Source organism: Sus scrofa, chromosome 15 (assembly GCF_054392235.1).
Source record: "Sus scrofa isolate SSC_HxYL_T2T_F1_AM1 chromosome 15, Sscrofa_HxYL_maternal_Yorkshire_Landrace_v2.0, whole genome shotgun sequence".
Classification (NCBI taxonomy): domain Eukaryota; kingdom Metazoa; phylum Chordata; class Mammalia; order Artiodactyla; family Suidae; genus Sus; species Sus scrofa.
In genome coordinates, this window is record NC_139397.1 from 47,851,359 (window position 1) to 47,865,987 (window position 14,629).

At 38.8% G+C, this 14,629-nt stretch overlaps 1 long non-coding RNA gene across 7 annotated transcripts in view; it reads right to left on the bottom strand.

The window, feature by feature from the left end:
* LOC110257104 (uncharacterized) overlaps positions 1–14,629 on the bottom strand; it is a 375,873-nt gene that overhangs the window by 190,140 nt on the left and 171,104 nt on the right. The window lies entirely within an intron of this gene.

Here is a 14,629-nt window from a genome sequence, read left to right on the forward strand (position 1 = left end):
ATGTACACGTCCCCGTGCTATTGAGCAGGATCTCATTGCCTGTCCACTCGAAATGCAAGAGTTTTCATCTACTAACCCCAGATTCCCAATCCATCACACTCCCTCCCCCTCCCCACTTGCAAACACGAGTCTGTCCTACATGTCCATGATCTTTTCTGTTTTGTCGATAGATCATTTATGCCATGCCATATTTTAGACATCACATATAAATGATATCATATGGTATCTGTCTTTCTCTTTCTGACTTACTTCACTATGAGAGTCTCTAGTTCCATTTTTGTTGCTGCAAATGACACTGATGTCCTCAGACTTTTGAACAAAATTATTTCATCCCTTTCTAGTTATAAGATCCAGTGGTTCTAAGACATTCTCTGCACTGCTCCATGGAGGCAAAGAACTGTTGCTGGTCTTGAACTGAAAGAAGCAGCAAACTTGAGTACAGACTGGTGGTCTGCATACCCATCTGGAAGTGTGCAACTTCTATCATATTTTGAGAAAAATATGTTTGGGATATTTTGTTGGAAATCTATGAATGAGTTAAAAGATTTTACCAAATGCTTTCTATGGTATCTATCAATATAAAATTTCATTAGGTGTTCCCATTGAGGCTCAGCAGAAATGACTCTGACTAGCGTCCATGAGGATGCAGTTTCAATCCCTGGCCTCATTCAGTGGGTTAAGGATCCAGCATTGCCATGAGCTGTGGTGTAGACTGCAGACATGGGTCGGATCCTGCATTACTGTGGCTGTGGTGTAGGCCAGCAGCTATAGCTCTGATTCAACCTTAGCCTGGGAATCTCCGTATGTAATGAGTACAGCCCTAAAAAGACAAAAAATAAAAGTTTCATTAATATTTCTTGCCATGCTCTTGGCAGAATATGAAAGGTAAACTACAGTTATGAGAAAAGTTTTTTTGTTTGTTTTTATTACTCAATGAATTTATTACACTTATACTTGTACAATGATAATCACGATCCAGTTTTATAGGATTCCATCCCACAACCCCAGTGCATCCCCCAAGCCCCGACCTGTCTCCTTCAGAAACCATAAGTTTTTCAAAGTCTGTGAGTCAGAATCTGTTCTGCAAAGAAGTTCACTGTGTCCTTTTTTCAGATTCCAAATGTCAGTGAAAGCATTTGATGTTGGTGTCTCATTGTCTGACTGACTTCACTCTGCATAATAATTTAAAGGTCCATCCATGTTGCTAAAAATGCCGGTATTTCATTCCTTTTAAATGGCTGAGAAATATTCCATTGTGTATATGTATCTCATCTTCTTGATCCACTCCACTGTCAATGGACATTTAAGTTGTTTCCATGCCTTGGCTATCGCAAATAGTGTTGCAGTGAACATTGCAGTACATGTGTCTTTGGGAGTCGTGGTTTTCTCTGAATAGATGCCCAGGAGTGGGATTGCTGGATCAAACGGTGGTTCTATTTTTGGTTTTCTGGGAATCTCCATACTGTTTTCCACAGTGGTTACACCAATTTACATTCCCACCAACAGTGTAAGAGGGTTCCTTTTTCTCCACACCCTCTCTAGCACTTATTGTTTGTAGACTTTTTGATGATGGCCACTCTGGATGGTGTAAGGTGGTACCTCATAGTGGTTTTGATTTGCATTTCTCTAATAATGAGTGATGTTGAACATCTTTCCATGTGTTTTTTGGCCATCCATATGTCTTCTTTGGAGAATTGTCTGTTTAGATCTTCGGTCCATTTGTCGATGGGGTTGTTTGTTTTTTTTGGTATGAAGCTGCAGAAGTTGTTTGTAAATTTTGGAGATCAATCCCTTGTCAGTTGATTCACTTGCAAAGATTTTCCCCCATTCTGTGGGTTGTCTTTTCGTTTTGTTTAGGATTTCCTTTGCTGTGCAGAACTTTGAAGTTTGAGTAGGTCCCATTTGTTTATTTTTGTTTTTGTTGTCAGTACTCTAAGAGGTGGATCTGAGAAGACGTTGCTGTCGTTTATGTCAGAGAGTGTTTTTTTGGCCTATGTTTTGCTCTAAGAGTTTTATAGTATCTGCTCTTATATCTAGGTCTTTAACCCATTTTGAGTTTATTTTTGTGTATGGTGTTAGGGAGTGTCCTAATTTCATTCTTCTCCATGTGGCTGTCCAGTTTTCCCAGCACCACTTACTGAACAAACTGTCCTTTCTCCATTGTACATCTTTGCCTCCTTTGTCATAGATTAGTTGGCTGTAGGTGCGTGGGTTTAATTCTGGGCTTTCTATCCTGTTTCACTGATCCGTATTTCTGTCTTTGTGCCAGTACCATGCAGTTTTGATGATGGTTGCTTTGTAGTATAGTCTGAAGTCAGGGAGCCTGAATCCTCCCGCTCCATTTTTCTTTTTCAGGATGTCCTTAGCTATTCTGGGTCTTTTGTGCTTCCAAACAAATTTTAAAATATTCTGTTCGAGTTCTGTGAAAAATGTCCTTGGTAATTTGATAAGGATTGCATTGAATCTGTAGATTGCCCTGAGTAGTATAGTCATTTTGATAATATTGACACTTCCAATTCAAGAGCGTGGTATGTCTTTCCATCTTTTTTTGTCATCTTTGATTTCTTTTATCAGTGTCATAATTTTCATAGTACAGGTCTTTTGTCTCTTTAGGTAGGTTTCCTTCTAGGTATTTTATTCTTTTGGATGTGATGGTAAGCGGGATTGCTTCCCTAATTTTCTTTCTGATCTTTCATTGTTAGTATAAAGAAATACCATCGATATCTGTGTATTAATTTGATGAGCTCTAACAGTTTTCTGGTAGAGACTTTAGGATTCTCTAGGTATAGTATCATGTCATCTGCAAATAATGATAGTTTTACTTCTTCCTTTCCAGTTTGGATTCTTTTTATATCTTTTTCTTCCCTGATTGCTGAGGCCAGGAGTTCCAAAAGTATGTTGAGTATTAGTGGTGAGAGTGGACATCCTTGTCTTGCTCCTGATCTCAGTGGGAATTCTTTCAGCTTTTCAACATTGAGAATGATGTTTGCTGTGGGTTTGTCATATATGGCCATTATTATGTTGAGATAGTTTCCCTCTATGCCTACTTTCTGAAGGGTTTTTATCAGAAATGGGTGTTGGATTTTGTCAAAGGCTTTTTCTGCATCTATTGAGAAGACCACATGTTTTTTATTCTTCAGTTTGTTAATGTGGTGTATCACACTGACTGATTTGTGTATATCGAAGAATCCTTGTTTCCCTGGGATAAATCTCACTTGATCATGATGTACAATCCTTTTAATGTGTTGTTGGATATGGTTTGCTAGTATTTTGTTGAGGATTTTTGCATCAATGTTCATCATTGAAATTGGCCTGTAATTTTCTTTTTCTGTGGTATCTTTGTCTGGTTTTGGTATCAGGGTGTTGGTGGCCTCATAGACTGAGTGTGGGAGTTTCCCATCCTCTTCAATTTTTTGGAATAGTTTCAGAAGGATAGGTGTTAAAGCCATTTGGTCCTGGACTTTTCTTGTTGGATGTTTTTTAATCACAGTTTCAGTTTCAGTACTTGTGATTGGTCCATTCATCTTTTCTATTTCATCTTGGTTTAGTCTTGAAAGATTGTACTTTTCTAAGAATGTGTCCATTTCTTCTAGGTTTTCCGTTTTATTGGCATATAGTGGCATATGGTAGTCTCTTATGATCCTTTATATTTCTGCAACGTCTGTTGTTATTTCTCCTTTTTCATCTCTAATTTTATTGTTCTGAGTCCTCTCTCTTTTTTGCTTGATAAGTTTGGCTAGGGGTTTATTCATTTTGTTGATCTTTTCAAAGAATAAGCTTTTGGCTTGACTGATCATTTCTACGGTTTTTTTGGTTTCTATTTCATTGATTTCTGCTCGGATCTTTATGATTTCTTTCCTTCTGCTAACTTTAGGTCTTGTCTGTTCTCTCTCAAGCTGCTTTAGACGTAAAGTAGCTTGTTTATTTGAACTTTTTGTTGTTTCCTGAGGTGGGCTTGTATTGCTACAAAATTCTCTCTTAGAATAGCTTTTGCTGTATCCCATAGGTTTTGGAGTCCTATCTTCCTTGTCATTGGCTTCTAGGTATTTTTTACTTTCCTCTTTTTTTTCTTCAGTGATCCATTGGTTGTTTAGTAGCATGTTGTTGTGTCTCCACGTGTTTGTGTTTTTTGCAGTTTCTTTCTTGTTGTTGATTTCCAGTCGTATAGCATCGTGGTCAGAAAAGATGCTTGACAGGATTTCAATTTTCTTAAAGTAACTGAGATTTGATATGTAGCCCAGGTTGTGATCAATCTTAGAGAATGTTCCATGTGCACTTGAGAAGAATGTGTATTCTGTTGCTTTTGGATGGAATGTCCTATAAATATCTATTAAGTCTATCTGGTCTAATGCTTCATTCAGGGCCTGTGTTTCCTTACTGATTGTCTGTCTGGATGGTCTATCCATTGCTGTAAGTGGGGTGTTAAAGTCCCCAACTGTTATTGTGTTATTGTTTATTTCTCCTTTTAAGGTTGTTAGCAGTTGCCTTATATATTGTGGTGAACCTATGTTGGGTGCATAGATATTTAAACTTGTTATATCTTCTTCTTGGAGTTATACTTTGATCATTCAGTAGTGACCTTCCTTGTCCATTAAAATATTCCTCATTTTAAAGTCTGTTTTGTCTGATATGAGTATTGCTACTCCAGCTTTCTTTTGATTCCCATTTGCATGGAATATTTTTTTCCATCCTCTCACTTTCAGTTTGTATGTGTCCCTAGAAGAGAAGTGGGCCTCTTGAAGACAGCATATACATGGGTCTTGTTTTTGTATCCATTCAGCCAGTCTATTTCTTTTGGTTGGGGCATTTAGTCCATTAACATTTAAGGTAATTATTGATATGTATATTCTTATTGCTATTTTATTAATTGCTTTGGATTTGTTTTTGTTGATCTTTTTTCTTCCTTTCTTCTCTTGTGGTTTGATGACTATCTTTAGTGTTGCATTTGAGTTGATTTTTCTTATTTGTTTCCGTATCAATTATAGATTTTTGGTTTGCAGTTACTCTGAAGTTTTGACATGAGTCTATATAAATACATGAGATTGTTTTAAGTTGTTGGTTTCTTAACTGCAAGTGTGTCTCCATTGTCCTCCATTTGTACCCTCCTCTTCTCATGATTTCTGATTTTGGTGGCATAATTGTACGTGGATGATTTCATATCTTTAATGTATATATAACTTTACCAGTGACCTTGTCATTTGTAGTATTTTTGTTTCTGGTTGCAGCCTTTTCTTTTCTGCTTAGAGAAGTTCCTTTAGTATTTGTAGCAAAGCTGGTTTAGTGTTGCTGAATTCTCTTAGTTTTTGCTTATCTGTAAAGCTTTTGATTTCTCCTTCAAATCTGAATAGGAGCCTTGCTGGGTAAAGTAATCTTGGTTGGAGGTTTTTTCCTTTCATCACGTTAAGTATATCATGACACTCCCTTCTGGACTTCAGAGTTTCTGCTGAAAAATCTGCCAATAACCTTATTGGGGTTCCCTTGTATGTTACTTGTTTCTTTTCCCTAGCTGCTTTCAAGATTTTCTCTTTGTATTTAATCTTGGTCAGTTTGGTTAATATGTGTCTCAGGGTGTTCCTCCTTGGGTTTATTTTATATGGTACTCGTTGCACTTCCTGAATTTGAGTGAGTGGTTCCTTTCCCATGTTACAGAAGTTTTCAGCTATTACCTCTGAATATTTTTTCTGTCCCCTTCTCTCTGTCTTCTCCTTCTGGCACCCCTGTAATACAGATGTTGGTGCTTTTAATGTCATCCCAGAGTTCTCTGAGACTCTCTTAGTTTGTTTTCAATCTTTTTTCTCTTTTCTGTTCCACATCTGTAATTTCCAGTGATCTGTCCCACACCTTGCTTATTCGTTCTTCTGCCTCCTGTATTCTGCTGTTAGCTGCTTCTAGTGAATTTTTTTATTTCAGTTACTGTATTTTGCATCTCTGATTGCTTAAGTTTTATATCTTGTATCTCTTTGGACAGTGTTTCCTGTAAGTTATCCATCTTTGCCTCCAGTTTATTTCCAATGTCTTGCATCATCTTCGGCATCAACTGTCTAAAGTCTTTTTTTCTGGAGGCTGAGAATCTCCTGACCACTTAGCACTTTTTCTGGATTTTTTTCCTTCTCCCTCATCTGAGTTATAGTTCTCTGTCTTTTCATTTTTATAGGTTTTTGGTGTGGTGACCTTTTTACAGATACTAGAGTTGTAGCCTCTCTTACTTCTAGTCTCTGCCCCCCTGTGGCTGAAGCTGGTATGCAGCTTGCTGTGCACTTCCTGATGGGAGGGACTGATGCCTGCCCACTGGTAGGTGGAACTGATTCCTATCCCTCTGGTGGGTGGGTTTCGTCTCTGGGTGAGATTAGAGGCAGCTGTGTGCCTGGGGGGGCCTTAGGGCAGCCTATTTACTGTTGGGCGGGGCAGTGATCCCACCTGGATTGTTATTTGGACTGGGGCTTCTCAGTGCTGATGGGAGGGGCCAGATTTTCCCAAAATGGCCAGTCCAGAGAACAGCAAGCTGTTGGATATTCCCAAGAGCTTTGCTTCCAATGTCCTTCCCCCACAAGAAGCCACATTCACCCCTGTTTTCCCAGGAGGTCCCCCAAGAACTGCAGTCAGGTTTGTCCCAGATTCCTATGGAGACTTTGCTTTGCCCTTGGACGCAGTATACGTGAAAGTTCATGTGTGCCTTTTAATAATGGGGTCTCCATTTCATCCAGTCCTGTGGAGCTCTTGTGCACAAGCCCCACTGGCCTTCAATGCCAGATGCTCTGGGGGCTCTTTCTCCCAGTGCCACATCCCCACATGTGGTAGTTTGATGTGGGGCTCAGAACTCTCACTCCTGTAGGTGAATCTCTGTGAAACAGTTACTTTCCAGTCCATGGGGCTTCCCACCTGGGAGGTATGGGGTTGCTTATATCATGTAGTAGCCCCTCCTATCTCTTGATATGGCCTCCTCTTTGTCTTCTGGGGTAGGATATCTTTTTGAAAGTTTACTGTCCATTTGCTTGAAGATTTCTCAGCCTTTAGTTGTAAATTTCATTGTTTTTAGGAGTGAAGTTGAGCTCTACAGTTATTAGAAAAGTTTGATTTGCAGTTTTGAGGCTGGTCAAGTCACAAGTTTTATTTCACTGGAATACAACTACTAAGTAGGGAAAACCACATGCATTCCTGGACTAGGCACTCTGGAATGCTACAAGGGTTAGACAAATCCCTAAGCACAAGATTTGGGATCCAGGATTGTCTTGTAAAAGCACCAGAAGAAACTACAATTGTGATGTTTATACACGACCCAGTTTATAAAATCTTGCTTCCATACCACTATGTAATTTGTCAAAAATCCATATCATTGTAATAAAGACATATACAATTTTACATCACACTAAAATGATTATTTGAACATGAATGATAAAAAATTTAGGCAGATTTTCTGTTTCCAGTGAATATTACATTGTCTCATTCGTGTTTTTTTTTTTTTTTTGTATTTTTTTTTTTTACTGGAATAGAAACTGGTTGGTTGTGTTTTGCTCCCTTTACTTCTTACCTCCTTGGAAGGCCAGCTTATAGGGGAGGATTTTCTGTCTTACTGAGCCCTGACATTCAAGCACTATTTATGAACACAATATGCTACATGGATAACATTATTGTTTGGAGTGAAAGACTGAGATGGGATCTGTTTTCCATCCTTGGCTGGAAAAATCCCCCTCCACCATGGGAGCTGATTCTGTCCAGCCCACCATACCATGCTTACCCAAGCCTCAGAGTCTGGCTCACTCTCTAGAGCAAATATTTTTATTTATTTGTTAGAATTAGTAACCTTTTAAGGATATTAGCTTTATCTCAATTTCCCCCTAATCCTATCTAATAGGTGATCCTGGAAAAATAGTGACAATTGTGAATGTTAGAGGGAATTTTCGGTTTTTTATTATTCCTCTAATCCCAAAGAGTTGGTAATCCTTAAGTCATCACTATTTAAATTTAAAAGATCCATTTTGTTTTGCTGCTATATTTGCCCTACTCACTACCTTTTACCAAAGCTAATATTTACATTAGGTTGCATTCCCTAGATACACACTAATTAATTCTGGGTTGAGTTATGTGAATTTAAAAATTTAAAACTGTTAGAAAATGATGCAAATACCAATGCTACTGCATTAAGTTTAATTTACTTTTTCATGCCTTTTAGATATCTCTCTCTTTACACTTCTACTTCAAGGAGGGTTGAGTAAGAACACTTTTTCCTATTCCTCCCTCCAAGTATAACCATGAATTTTAAATAAGAAGGAAATATCAGAACACTCTGGAAAGTGGAACAAAGAAAATCCACACTAGTCAGGGGCCTTAGGACCCAAAGAATGACATGATGGTGGATCTCCCAGACCTTCTTTTGCCTTATTTAATCCTAAACTGGAGCCAAAGAAATACCAATGGGAGTGATCAAAGTATTCCCAACAAAAAGCTGTTCTCTCTGACCTTAGAAATGGGAATGGGCAGCCCCAAAGGACAGAAAGCTTTTACAGCATAATCTCCATACTCCAGTCAAATGCAACAGAAAAAAAATGATGCCCTGCAACCAGAAAAAGTGGTTACCCTCTAAACATCCACCCTCTTGAGGCATCCCCACATGGGTGCCATTCTGAGGCATACCTGCCAGCCAGAGAGCCAGCCCCCTGCTACCTGCAGTAAGGAGCTCCCCCTACCCACCATTAGCATAAACAGAGGCTGATGGAGAAACCAGACTTCTGTCCCTACTTTAGCAGTGAAAAGGCAGTGCCCTCCTGGTCTCCAGTGAGATGGTGTTGGAGAAAGCCTGCTGAAACAACAGGTTTCAACAAAACCCAAACTCTCATAGCACAACACAGAAACATCCAGATTTCAAGTGAAAGTTATATGTCATACAAGAAAAAGTACAATCTCACAATGAATGAAAAGAGCAACCAACAATGTCAACCGTGGGGTGACCCACATTAGAATCATCTGACACTTTAAAGCAGCCGCCCTCAAAATGCTTCAAGTGACCACAAACAAACTGGAAACAAATGCAAAACAAAATGTCTCAGACATGAAAATAGAATCAAATGAAAACTTTAGAAGTGAGAATTCAATAACCAAATTAAAAGAAAAAAATTCAATGGATGGGTTTGACTGACAAATGAAGGGACAGAGGAAGCAGTCAGTGAGCTTGGATACAGACCAATAGGAAATACCCAATGTGAGCAACAGAGACTGAACAAAGATGAATAGAAACTCAAGGACCTACAACAAAAGACCTAATGCCTGTATCATCTGGTCATATTTTACTGCAGATTTGTTGTATAACAGGTGCTGGGCTCTGTGTCATGCACGAACTTGTAAGAATTCTAACTGCAATCACGATATAACATGAACTACCATCGTCAATCAAACACTTGCTATAAGCCAGGCACTTAAAAAAGGCATCTCCCTTGTTACTTCTGACTTGAAAAACACAGCTGGGACTGAGTTTCAGGTGTCCTGACCCAGGATCTCTTATACTGCTCCTTCCACTCCACTGTTCCCATCCTGCAGCATTATCACTGTTGCATATAAACAAATGGAAATGTCCTAAGTAGATAGAGTACTACCTTTGGAATTTTACAGTGATTGCAATATAATTGGGGCCCACAAGTCTCACCTGAATGTTGCTGAATTGCATCAAAACATATTGTGAAAATGGCCATCCTACCCAAAGCAATCTACAGATTCAATGCAATCCCTATAAAATGACCCACGACATTTTTCACAGAACTAGAACAAACAATCCAAACATTTATATGGAACAACAAAAGACCCAGAATCGCCAAAGCAATCCTGAGAAACAAAAACCAGGCAGGAGGCATAACTCTCCCAGACTTCAAGAAATACTACACAGCCACAGTCATCAAAACAGTGTGGTACTGGTATCAAAACAGACAGACAGACCAATGGAACAGAATAGAGAATCCGGAAATAAACCCTGACACCTATGGTCAATTAATCTTTGACAAGGGAGGCAAGAACATCAAATGGGAAAAGGAAAGTCTATTCAGCAAGCATTGCTGGGAAACCTGGACAGCTGCATGCAAAGCAATGAAACTAGAACACACCCTCACACCATGCACAAAAATAAACTCCAAATGGCTGAAAGACTTAAATATACGACAGGACACCATCAAACTCCTAGAAGAAAACATAGGCAAAACACTCTCTGACATCAACATCATGAATATTTTCTCAGGTCAGTCTCCCAAAGCAATAGAAATTAGAGCAAAAATAAACCCATGGGACATCATCAAACTGAAAAGCTTTTGCACAGCAAAGGAAACCAAAAAGAAAAAAAAAGACAACTTACAGAATGGGAGAAAACAGTTTCAAATGATGCAACGGACAAGAGCTTAATCTCTAGAATATATAAGCAACTTATACAACTCAACAGCAAAAAAACCAATCAATCAATGGAAAAATGGGCAAAAGACCTGAATAGACATTTCTCCAAAGAAGATATACAGATGGCCAGCAAACACATGAGAAAATGCTCAACATCGCTGATTATAAGAGAAATGCAAATCAAAACTACCATGAGATACCACCTCACACCAGTCAGAATGGCCATCATGAATAAATCCACAAATAACAAGTGCTGGAGGGGCTGTGGAGAAAAGGGAACCCTCCTGCACTGTTGGTGGGAATGTAAACTGGTACAGCCACTATGGAGAACAGTTTGGAGATACCTTAGAAATCTATACATAGAACTTCCATATGATCCCGCAATCCCACTCTTGGGCATCTATCCGGACAAAGCTCTACTTAAAAGAGACACATGCACCCGCATGTTCATTGCAGCCCTATTCACAATAGCCAGGACATGGAAACAATCCAAATGTCCATCGACCGAGGATTGGATTCTTAAGGTGTGGTATATATACACAATGGAATACTACTCAGCCATAAAAAAGGATGACATAATGCCATTTGCAGCAACATGGATGGAACTAGAGAATCTCATACTGAGTGAAATGAGCCAGAAAGACAAAGACAAATACCATATGATATCACTTATAACTGGAATCTAATATCCAGCACAAATGAACATCTCCTCAGAAGAGAAAATCATGGACTTGGAGAAGAGACTTGTGGTTGCCTGATGGGAGGGAGAGGGAGTGGGAGGGATCGGGAGCTTGGGCTTATCAGACACAACCTAGAATAGATTTACAAGGAGATTCTGCTGAATAGCATTGAGAACTATGTCTAGATACTCATGTTGCAACAGAAGAAATGGTGGGGGAAAAACTGTAATTGTAATGTATACATGTAAGGATAACCTGACCCCCTTGCTGTACAGTGGGAAAATAAAATAAAAATAAATAAAAACAACAACAACAACAAAAAAAACATATGGGTTCAGTCAAACATCATGATGGCTGGTATAAGAAAACTCCAATGTAATGAATCTGGGTGTATTTACATCCTGTAAATGAGAGAGTAAAAGGGTTTGGCTGGGGAATAGGAGTCAAATAGTCACAGTTAATTTTGAAGTCAATATTTAAAAGTGACCTTAGAGATAGATATTATTCCATAGCGCATAAATCTGTGGGCACAAAGAAATAAAATCAGCTGCTATTTGTGCAGAATCAAGCATCTGTTTCTTCTTATATATGGGTCAGGGACTCATACCCCAATGTCATCAACACTGGCTCCCTCTGTAGTAGGTATCTTGGCTGAGTGTATAGTAATTACGTTTTATTTATCTTAGTATCTGCAGGGCATGACATGATAGCCATTTGTTAAATGAATGGGTAGACAGAGTGAAAAATTTGTTAATGCCTAATTTCTGTTTATTTCTCTGCATTTTCAAAGCAGAGAAAAGGAAAACTAATACATGACAATATGTTTCATATTGTTAAAATAATGCCATTAAAAAACTGAAATGCTGTGACTAAAATTCACATTAAAAATGAATGAGAAACAGATGCTGAAAATAAAAAGTGGCATGACAATTTCAATGGCAAACACAGGCCCATCACTCAAGTTTTTAAGTGTGCTTAAAAAAATTATCAGGGATGATATTAAAGAAACTTCATAAACATGAAATTTTAAAAAGCATGAATAATAAAATGCTCAGTTCTCAGGCTGCCCAATCTATGCTATGGTGGTAGTCCTCACCACTCCACATGTGGTGGTTAATTGCACGTGCCAACTTGACTGAGCTAAGAGAAGCCCAGGTAGGTGATATATGTATCTGGTATACATAATGATGCTTGAGTGGTTCTTGAAGTCCTAAAGGAGCTGAATTAAATAGGTGGCTCAGAGTCCCACTGCATTGACTTTTGTTGCACTGCTGTTTTTTTTTTCCCAACTGGCACCTATGATTTATGAGTACTTCCCTTTTAGCAGCTGATGGTGGGGAGTACTCAGGCTTGTTTTATTGCTGCCTGGCAGCAGTCACCAGCAAGAAACAGAATGCTCTAGGACTAGAATTCCATTAATACTCCATAAATAAGAAAAAGGGGTGTGGCAAGTGGAACTCTACTTGTTGGACAGAATTAAAAAAAAATAAATCTGATTTTCCCCTTTTCCCAGATTCAGAGATGCCCAGAGATATGGGTCATATTTGAATCATGGGGTACACTTAATGGTTTAGCCAAATAGTCTATGACTCACGAAAACAAAACTAGAGAATTGGTGAAAAAAATATCGTGGAAAGGAATATGGACTGTATTAAGTAGGTAAGGTGTGCCAAGGAAATGCTCAAAAAAGACATTGACTTCAATGAGATATTAAGTAGCCAGGTGGCTTGTCCTCCCTATTCTGCTGAGGTCAGTTCTCCAATTTACCAGCCTCAAGAGCGTTTGCTCGCTGTGTTCAGGGGCAAACAGCTCACCCTTGTAAAGGTGTGGAGTCTACACTAGTTAAACAACACAGTAGGCATTTCTACATCCTATAAATTATATGGAATTCCTAAAAATCTTGCATGTTCTGGTAAAATGTTGTCAGTCATAATTTTAGTTATTATCTTAAAGTGTTGTACGACATGGCAGCAATCAAGTATTTTTTTTTTTTTTTGTCAATTGCATTGATTTTAAGCATGCCTTCCTAAGTCTTTTTGTCATTGTAGACAGTTATGTCTGATCCCTGGTCCAGGCATGCCAAGGACATGGCAAAAAAACCAAAACGAAAAAAACCACCACAAAACAAAACATGCTAGAATGCTTATTGCATACAAATACAAAGCAGACAAGCAGTTTCCTAATTTTTTTTATTTGATTTTTAGAGCTGCTCCCATGGCATGTGGAAGTTCCCAGGCTAGGGGTTGAACTGGAGCTGCAGGTGCTTCCAGCCTGCACCACAGCCACAGCAATGCCAGATCCAAGCTGCGTCTGTGACCTACACCACAGCTCAAGGAAAAGTATTGATCCTTGACCCACTGAGCAAGGCCAGGTGTTGAACCTACATCCTCATGGATACTGTCTGGGTTTGTCACCACGGAGCCAGTAATGTATTAATAAATGAATTGATTCTGACTGAAGTAGATCAGGAATTAACCTCAAAGATGATCTAGTAACAGATTGGACATTTTTTCTCTCCCTTTTGGAGGATGGGATAAACAAGAGATAATTATATCCTTCTTCTCCCTCCAACTCAGGGAGGGTAGATATAACTATTGAGGGTAGATATCACTATTGTAATTTTAACTATAAATTATTTCAAAGTTAGCAAGACTAACTGATTTGCCCAAAATTGAAGAAAGGGTTTTCAGCCAGAATGTCACAGCCCACTGTCTCTCCATCAAAACAAACACTTGCTCTTGGGTCTTCCCTCTTCACAATCCCAAGGCATCTGAGAAGATAACACCTCAGCAAGAATGTGTCGATATGTGCTCATCAGGAAGAATGCAATCAAAACAGACACAGAATTCAGCACAATTATACAGGGGATGGAGGCCAGTGCCACCAGGCTGGCCTTCACTCTGAGTCACTCCATCTTCCCTTAGAGCTGTGCCTCGGACACAATGTTCCTTTACTGCCTTACATTACAAATTGCTACAAACTTAGTATACATGTTCAGAGAGCATGCCCATACTAACATGATATCTTTCACAAAATGTAAAATTTGATGCAGACAAAATAATAAAATGTACACTTTGTTTTCCCACAGCACATCCACGCTGACACCTGGAGCCATGGCCCATGTCTTTTCCCTGTGGGGCTCCAGTCTGTGGCTGGACCTGAGTTGACTCTGTTGCAAGAGCTAAAGTTGTTTCCAATGGGGAAATACTAAGAACAGTGATCCTATCACATTAAGATATACCCTCTGGCACCGATTTGAGAGTTTCTATAGGAAAGATACTTCGAAATAAACAATGGCTACATGGGCAGATAACACAATGTTCAGATTTACCAAGATACACCAAACCATTTTTGGAGGTGATGATACTAATTTCAGGTTTCTAGCCATGAGTAAGAACTTTCTTTGAGCCACTTCCTCCCCAAACTTAGGTATAAGCCAACTTTTGAAGTTTTGCCTAGTTTAAATAGTATCTCATTTTGGTTTCAAAGTTCATATCTCAAATTATTAGATGGAGCAAGTTTTTATATGTTTATGGTTAAAATATAATTAATCATCAGTAAAACATCTATTCAAATTTTTT